Here is a 7926-nt window from a genome sequence, read left to right as displayed (position 1 = left end):
TATTTAATGGCCAAAGAGTATTGATTATTTAGGATATTAGCCAGTGTTTCACTAGGATCCATTTCTTTTTTTCCCCAAAGGCATTTTGGAAGTCTGATAGGAGGTATATGGTCGTTATTCTTGAGCCTTGATTCAAGTGAATTTTTTATAAGGCAGTATTATTTATTCATTTAATTCATCTGTATCACCTTCAGTTCTTTAAGTTCACTAATCAAAAAGAACAATACATTTATGGGAAAGGTGTGTGAATTTTTATGCAGCTCTATAAATAGATAAAACTAAAACCTGTCAACTAAGTAATATCCTTTGATGGTCAGTGAGTAGATTGGCCTGTATGAATACTGCTATTTTCCATGTGCTAGAATGATAAGTTATACACGTGTTCTTTCTTGTCCCAGGGCTAATTTTTAACTCACTTAGGACCAAAGTCCTAAGTGTAGAACTAAAACACGCTGAGGTTAAGTTTGAAGTTGCCACAAAAGTATGGACCTGTATCCTGGTGATTATTAATCAACATTAGCCTTTTCACGGATATACACATATATAATAAACTACAGCAAGGTAAGGGAGAAAAATTGTAAATAAAAGTTGAACAACCTTAAAATCACTAATACCTGGCTGTGGAACACAATCCAAGCAATGAAACAAAGTGTAAAGTTGTCGTGACGCTAAAGTGCTCCCCCTTCTTCATTAAGAACAAAATGGTTATTTTTCCATGACATGAACCGTATTTACTTTGCTCAGCTGGGTTTTTTTGGTTTGAGTCAACAGAAAGGGATGCTGGCTACCTTAAGCAAATAAAAATGGAGTGTATCGTAAGCATATGGAATAGCAGCAGGAAAACAAAGCAAAGAGCCAGGTCTTGGGCAGGATGTCATCCAGTGGCTTCGGGATCTAGGTGGCAAACGGTCCTTTCAACTACTGTGATAGAACAAATGAGCTTCAGTCTCTGTCAGAGAGTGTGCGCTTGGCACCATTTTGGGTACATACTAACTCCTTGGAGGAGCCACTGGAGAGAGTACTGTGGGTGACAGTGCCACCAAACTGCAGGCTTCTAACAAGGAGGGTGCCATTACCAAACGAAGGAGGAATCAGTATCTGGGCAGGTAAGACCAACAGCTGTCCACAAGGGCCACTATTTTCTGAGTGTTGTCACTAGCTCTGGTGAAGGCAGCAAGAAGGATGCCAGCATATTCAAATGTTTACAGGTGTCGCTAACTAAGAGAATTGACTGATCCTTAGTTCATTCTGAGAATTGTCAAGCAAGCAGAAAATAAGGAAGCCTGTAAAAACAATTTACTGATAGGCACAATAAATGATTTCAGAGAAAGCAGGCCATTTTCGCTTAAATAAACAATTGATTAATCTTGATAACAAAAGTTTTAGAACTTTGTTAATGACTTTAGTTATAGTCTTTGCTAGCACACAACAGTTGTAATATATATGGTATCTTGTTTTGAGTTTGGAGCCACGTTTCTCAAATATTAATGTCCATATAAACCACCTGGGGATCTTGTTAACAAGCAGGGCTGAGTGGGGCCTGAGAGTCAGCATTTTTAACAAACTCTGGGACAACGCCGATGATGCTGTTCTCCAGACAACACTCCGAATAGCAAAGTGCTGGAGGACGGAGGCTTCCTTCATGTGCGGGTCTGTGATTGTCCCTTTACCCCATCCAGTCCCCTCATGCAGCCACTATACTTCTCACCAGCATTTCCAGTAACAAAAGGACACTTACCTTTCGGCATCTCTTAGAAAGTTTTGATGAGGAAGGAGGTTGAAACTGCCCACTACAATGACTTTTGTGGATTGCGTTTATTCAAGTGATCCCATGTCCCTGAGCACAGAAACTACATAAAGCATTTGTTCTCTGATCTGAAAGCAAACAACAAGTGTTTTATGTTTCATCTTCAAAATGCTGCTGGACTCAGAAATCTAATATACGGACTTACCCCCCTCCAGTCCTTTAAATGGGGCATTATCTGTCATCGGAGTTGAGGGATTCATTTCTCAATCAAAAGAAACAAGGAGAAACTTTGAAACTAAGCTATTGTGTGCTTACTGGACAGAGCCCAGCCTTGTCCTTACCTCTGGCAGTGACTAGCCACATCCTGTGAGCAGGGCCAACCCAGACACTCTGAGTCCTGTGATGCTCTTTGATCTGCACCTTGTCACAGACGCTCTGAGTGACAGAACCGATTGTGAATGGCCTTTTCTCTCTGGAGAGAGGCAGAGGGGACAATGCTCTTAGAGTGCTCTTGGTCTCACTTGCCTAAAGGAGAGATGGGCGGACATCACAGCCCCTCTGGGCTTTCACTTCTCTGGTGGACGGCTTGAGCCAGAGAACCATTGATAAGATAAAAGTATAAAAGAAACAGCAGATGCCAGATTCTGAGGCAAAACAGTATTTTTAGAGGCTGTAATCCTTAGGAGAAAACAATTCCTCAGTGCTTACATTTGAGTTCTTGACCCAAGGTTTTGAATTTAAGAAGTATAATATTATAAAAATACTGCAACCAGGTCTAGGTTAGGTCTACAGCATGAAGAAAGGAAGAAAAAAACAGAACCTAGTCCTGAAAAGTTATAGTGCTTTTGAAATAAATCCACAGGGTTTATATAATCTTTCTCTCGTTCTTAATGGTCCTTGTCAGTTCATTTTCACTGTGATGCTGGAGTGTAGAGGACTAGTCAAAACATCATCGTCACTGGAAACAGTTCTTAACACGTTTCCATTGACTGTGATTTTTTCCTTCCTTTCCTCCAGATAAATCCTCTGAATATTTTCTCAGAGCTATTTTTAGACATGGTAACATGCAGTTCCATATCAATGGAAGCCTTAGAGTTTTGAAAGAAGAAGATTTAATTCAATACAACCCGACACTATGATTAGGTATTAACAAGAGTGAGATGAATAGGCCTTATTCTGGGTCCTTATCCTGGAGAAACCTATCATCTGGAAGAGATGAGAGCTAACAGCTATTGAGAGTAGAGCCTAAAGGTCAGAAGCACAGATCTCATCAGCCAGATGTGGGTTCAAATGCCACCTCCAACATTACTCACCATTAAACAGCTCCAGTTGCTTAAGCTTGGGGAATTTCAGTTTCCTCATCTGTAAAATAGATATAACAACTTCTACAGCATAAAATGGGTTTGGAAATTAAACACTGCATAGAAAGCACAATGTCAGATATTTAGTATATACTAGCAATTATTAATGTAAGTACTGCAGCTAATTGAATCTGCTTGCTCCCAGCCTCCACTTTCTGTCCCCTGACTGCTTTTCCTACTGTTCATGTTTTGTTCTGCTGATGAAAGCTGTCATAGATACTCCTTTTAGCCAATCATGCCCGGTGCAAAAAATATTGGGAGAATAAGGAGGAGCGCCCTGAATAGTGTGATTTGCTCTTGGTTTGTACCACCTCTGGGATCTTTCTGGGTCCAGGATCTCAGAAGAAAACAGAAGCAAAAATCTAGGAACTAACTCACTTTACGGCAGAGCTGTTATTTGTCCTGCCCTTGGCCGTCAACACGGAGACTGATATTCCATTAAAGAGAGCAAAGGAGCCAATTCGTTCTTCCATTCAGTCTCTTGAAGGGCACAAGAGAACAACCTCAAGACCAAGGCATGCTCTTAGGCCTGTCTGAGGTGCAGTGACAAAATCCTGTCAGCTCAGTCACCTCCATGGGCCCTAGCCTTTTGCCATACCTCTGAGGAGACAGAGCTGCCTAGCTAAGCCCCTCAATCCTTGCCTGCCCTTTAGCAAAGACGGTCTAATAGAAAGACTTTGAAGACCAAGGCAATAGGGAGGTAATCTCTTAGGCCATTAGGTCCTGACCTGGGTTTTTGAGTTCCACTACTGTCAAAACACTAAAACCGTCTCACGTGCAGATGATGGGTTTGACCGACTGAAGGCAATAGTGTAGATGACACACGCTCTATGGTTTTCTGAGGACTAATTGCTGCCTAGGCAGAAGCATTTTAGCTATTTTAATTGTTACCAAACCTATTACAAAGCTGCTGGTGTCAGTGAATTTTAAGAAACTTGTTTAACCAAGCCTGTTTGGTTCATTGGATAGTATGATTTCTCCTAGAATTACAGTGTTCACAGCTCTGATTTATATTCCACACTGACCAAAAAGCCACCAATCCCTTCTGATCAGTGTGGTACTCCAAGCTTCTCCAGAGATCTCCTAATAGAGCAGCTACAAGAATCAGGGCCTCCACTCAGATATTCCAATATAATTCACCAACACACTCTTCAAACAGTATCTGGTTTTTCCCTACCACAGAAGATAAGTAGCCTCAAAGATAACCTGAGACATAAGAATTAATTCCCAGCATCAGAAAGTCAAGATGACCCTAGACAGTAACTGTGGAGCCACCTTTACTTCTTGCCATAAAGTACTGGGGAGAGGAAAGAGGGAGAGAAGAGAGCTGCAGAGGCTTTTTAATTTTGAACACTCCCCAAAACTCCTTAGGGCTTCGCTTAGGCTGCTTTTTAAAGGAAAAACAATGCTCAGAACAAGTTTATTATTTATCGAGTCTCTGCGAAGAAATAATTGTCACGTAAAAAAAAGGAAGAAGCCTACAAAGGGCATAAGCTTACGGTTCCTTTGATAAAACTGCACCCAAGTTCACTGCCTAGAAGGACGTGGATCCCTTCCACAACTGCTGCACCGTGAAAGGCTCAGTGGGCCGGACCCAGGGCTCCTATCTCACCAGACACAGCTTCGGGGCCAGGTGCAGGCGCACAGAAGTGAAAGCCTCGTTATCTCTGCTCCTTGCTCCCTATCTTCTGTGGATAAAGAAGGGCTCCAGCCCGCGGCTATCAGGCCAGAGTCCCCTCACACAAGCACATTCAACTGCACATCAGAGTCTGCATTCCTTCCCCAAGCACAGCTTCCTCTGAAGTAAATGGCACGCTTTGCCTCGAGGAGGATGGTGACATCTGTCCCGAAGCAAGAGCCCCACAGCAGTCTGTGCTGCCTCCCAACTCACACATCCTGACCGTATCTTTACTTGATTGGAAACCACTCTGCAAACCAGAAAGCAATCAAGTAGCCCAGGAAATAAGCTTCAGCTGACCCCAGAGGTGGCGTCTACAAAAGGAGTCGTTTTCTTTGCTTAGTTATGCACGTAAGAGAGGCTACTGCTTCTGGCTAGGTAATGGGAAAAGTTAAGACAGGATTTGAAAACTGACAGGAAATAAATTTACTTTTTATCCCTCCCTGTTGGGCCCAATAGCCTCCCCACGTCTGCAGTGGAAGCTTTGAAATCAAATAAAAGGGCTTCTTGGGCAACATCTTGGACAATTCAACTCCTTACCATAATTCAACTCCTTAGCTTTAGCCTCTAGGTTTTCTCTTCTTTGTCTTTATAACCCTTATAAATTATTCAAAATGCATTCATACACATCATCTCAATAGAGTCTCATTCCAATGGACATATCTAAGGAAAGATTATTAGTCTTATGTTAACAGCAAGAAATAAGACACAGATGAAACAGCGAGAAATAAGACACAGATGAATTCAGAGCTGTCCTGGTAGGGCTGGGATGGCCTCTAACTTCTGGTCCTTTGTTCTTGCCATTGTTCCACATGGGTGCTGCAATGATGGCTCACACTGGGACCATTGTGTCCTGTTTGGCACTGAGCTAAGCCAGCTGTGACAGTGGCATCTCAGGGCAGGGAGCTGGGGGCTGAGAGACCCACTGGGGGGGTGGAAAAGAGAGAGGGAAACTTGTCATTGGGCACACATTTTTGAACTGGTTTGAATTTGAAACGATGCACGTTTATTGCCTACTCAAAAAATTTAAATGCAAATTTAAAAAACGAACTGTAGCACTTTATTGAACACTGAGAAAGCATGAAAAAGATGGCTGTAGAACTTTATAGGAGGAAACATGAACATTCAAAGAAAATGGTTTAGGCACGAAAAGAAATAATATACACTAAAGGAGAAAAACTTTTCAGTTCCTTTAAGATCGAATGTTGTACTCGACCTGTCTCCCCTACTGTTCCCAACCTCACTCAGTGTCTCATCCAAACAACAATATATTGAAAGTGGTATAGTCTTGGTTTTTGTTTGGCTTTGCTCTTATTTTTTTTAAAGTGCCAGAGTTTGACGATCAGAATAAATGTTAATTTTTTTTAAAAAAACAATTTAACAAAAATTAGTTTAGCCAAAGACTATGTATAGCTCTTCCACCTAAGAAACACAACTTTTATTCATCTCCTGTGCCCACAGTGGTTGGTGGTTGGCACATGCCAGGCGAGAAGTAAATGGTGAAGGAGAAGCGGGCAGGGAGTGAGACAGGGGAGGGGACCAGACGGACCACAAACAAGGGCTAGGGGATTCCATCCCGCCCATAAGTCACAGGTACTTAAAAGGTTATCAGCATAGGGTGACTCAAAAAGGGCTGGTGGCTCTCGGTAGGCCGCTTCAAGGAGAGATGGGAAAGAGAAGTGCTGGCAGTTCTGAGCCATTGTCTTCCAGGGAGCATGCTGTGTCTTAGCAGGCAGCACAGTGGGCTCCAAGGCGAAGTCCTCAAACAGGCAACAGTGCTTGACTCACGAACCATTTTTTATCTATGACAGATTCCTTGAGGTTGATCAGTAAAATATTCTTATGAATACCACTAGGGTTTCTAACTCATGACACTTCAACAGCTCATTTGTCTTGGCGTGGAGAAGCTGCTCCCTGAGATAGTGTTTCTGTTTTTCCTTGGAGATAAGGACAAACACGAGCTGGCAGCCCACAATCTTTATTTTCATCAGCTTGCTCTTCTGCAGGCCCCCACAGTCAGCACTGTGTGAAGAGCGAAGTCAATAAACATCATCTCCCTCAGTGCAGGAGGCCAACTGGAGACTGTTTCTTGGCTCTGGGGCAAGTATCTGTCAGTCTGGGTCAGGGAGGTTTTTGCTGCATTTATCTGGGAAATCTCTTACACAGTATAACTGGGGACCTAAGAAGGCTTAATAGAAGGAGAAACTGAGGTTCCTGGCAGCCTCAACTATGTGGCTTGCCCAACACAGAAAAGGTCATTAACTGAGACCTAGAACCAAAGAAGAAACAGACCCTAGAGGAAAGGCAAAGACACATTCTCTGTCCACAGGCACTTATGCGTTGTCAAGGAAGTCAAGCATTTCAGCCTAGGAAGCCATTTTGAAAGAAGTTAAAATTTCCTGAAGAGCCTTGACATCACCACAGGGGAAGGAACATCGCAGGAAGTGAGCTGCTCCCTGGGTCAAATCCAGATTCTATAGCACAGCAACAAGTCCTTTATGATCTGGCCCTCATGGCCTCCCTAGCTTCATTGCTCCTCTTCGGCCAACACATATAGCTCCTGGCATACCAGCCACTTGAATTGTTACCCAAATATGCTTTTCCCAATGCTGTTCCTTCTGCCTGGAATCTGCCTCCCTGCCCTCACCCCCTGACATTGTTTAGCAACTTTTAGTCCTCCTTCAGGAGTTTGTTTAGATGTCATCTTCTCGCTGAAGTTTTTCTTGACCCAATCCTCTCCCACATCTATGTTTCAAAATGTAGGTTTTATTATTATTCAGGTATGGTGAGACCAACAGATTAGAAGACAATTGCCATTGAAAAGATAATTTGTTCCTTGCAGTTCCCAAGAGGAGGGCACATGCCCACACCATGCAGGACCATGGAAGTCCCACGGTCTTTTAAGAGGTGAGGGGGGTGAGGGGGAAATGTGGGCAAGAGCCTTTATCGTGGTTTCCATAGGGACAGGTGAGGCTGGTTAAACAGGCATAGGACTAGATAGTTGGGATAATTTCAGCAGGCTCTGGGGTGTAGGGGCTGTCCCTACTTGCCTGGTATCTGGCTCTAGAGTCATTAGGTCGGGGAAATAGTAGCCTGAAGTATAAAAGCCGTATAGAGGAGGTGATGGGGTATGTGGGCTC

This window comes from Propithecus coquereli, unplaced genomic scaffold (genome assembly GCF_000956105.1).
Source record: "Propithecus coquereli isolate 6110/MARCELLA unplaced genomic scaffold, Pcoq_1.0 Scaffold68, whole genome shotgun sequence".
NCBI classification, from domain to species: Eukaryota; Metazoa; Chordata; class Mammalia; order Primates; family Indriidae; genus Propithecus; species Propithecus coquereli.
The sequence above is the reverse complement of the archived record's forward strand: the minus strand, read 5'-3'. Positions refer to the sequence as shown.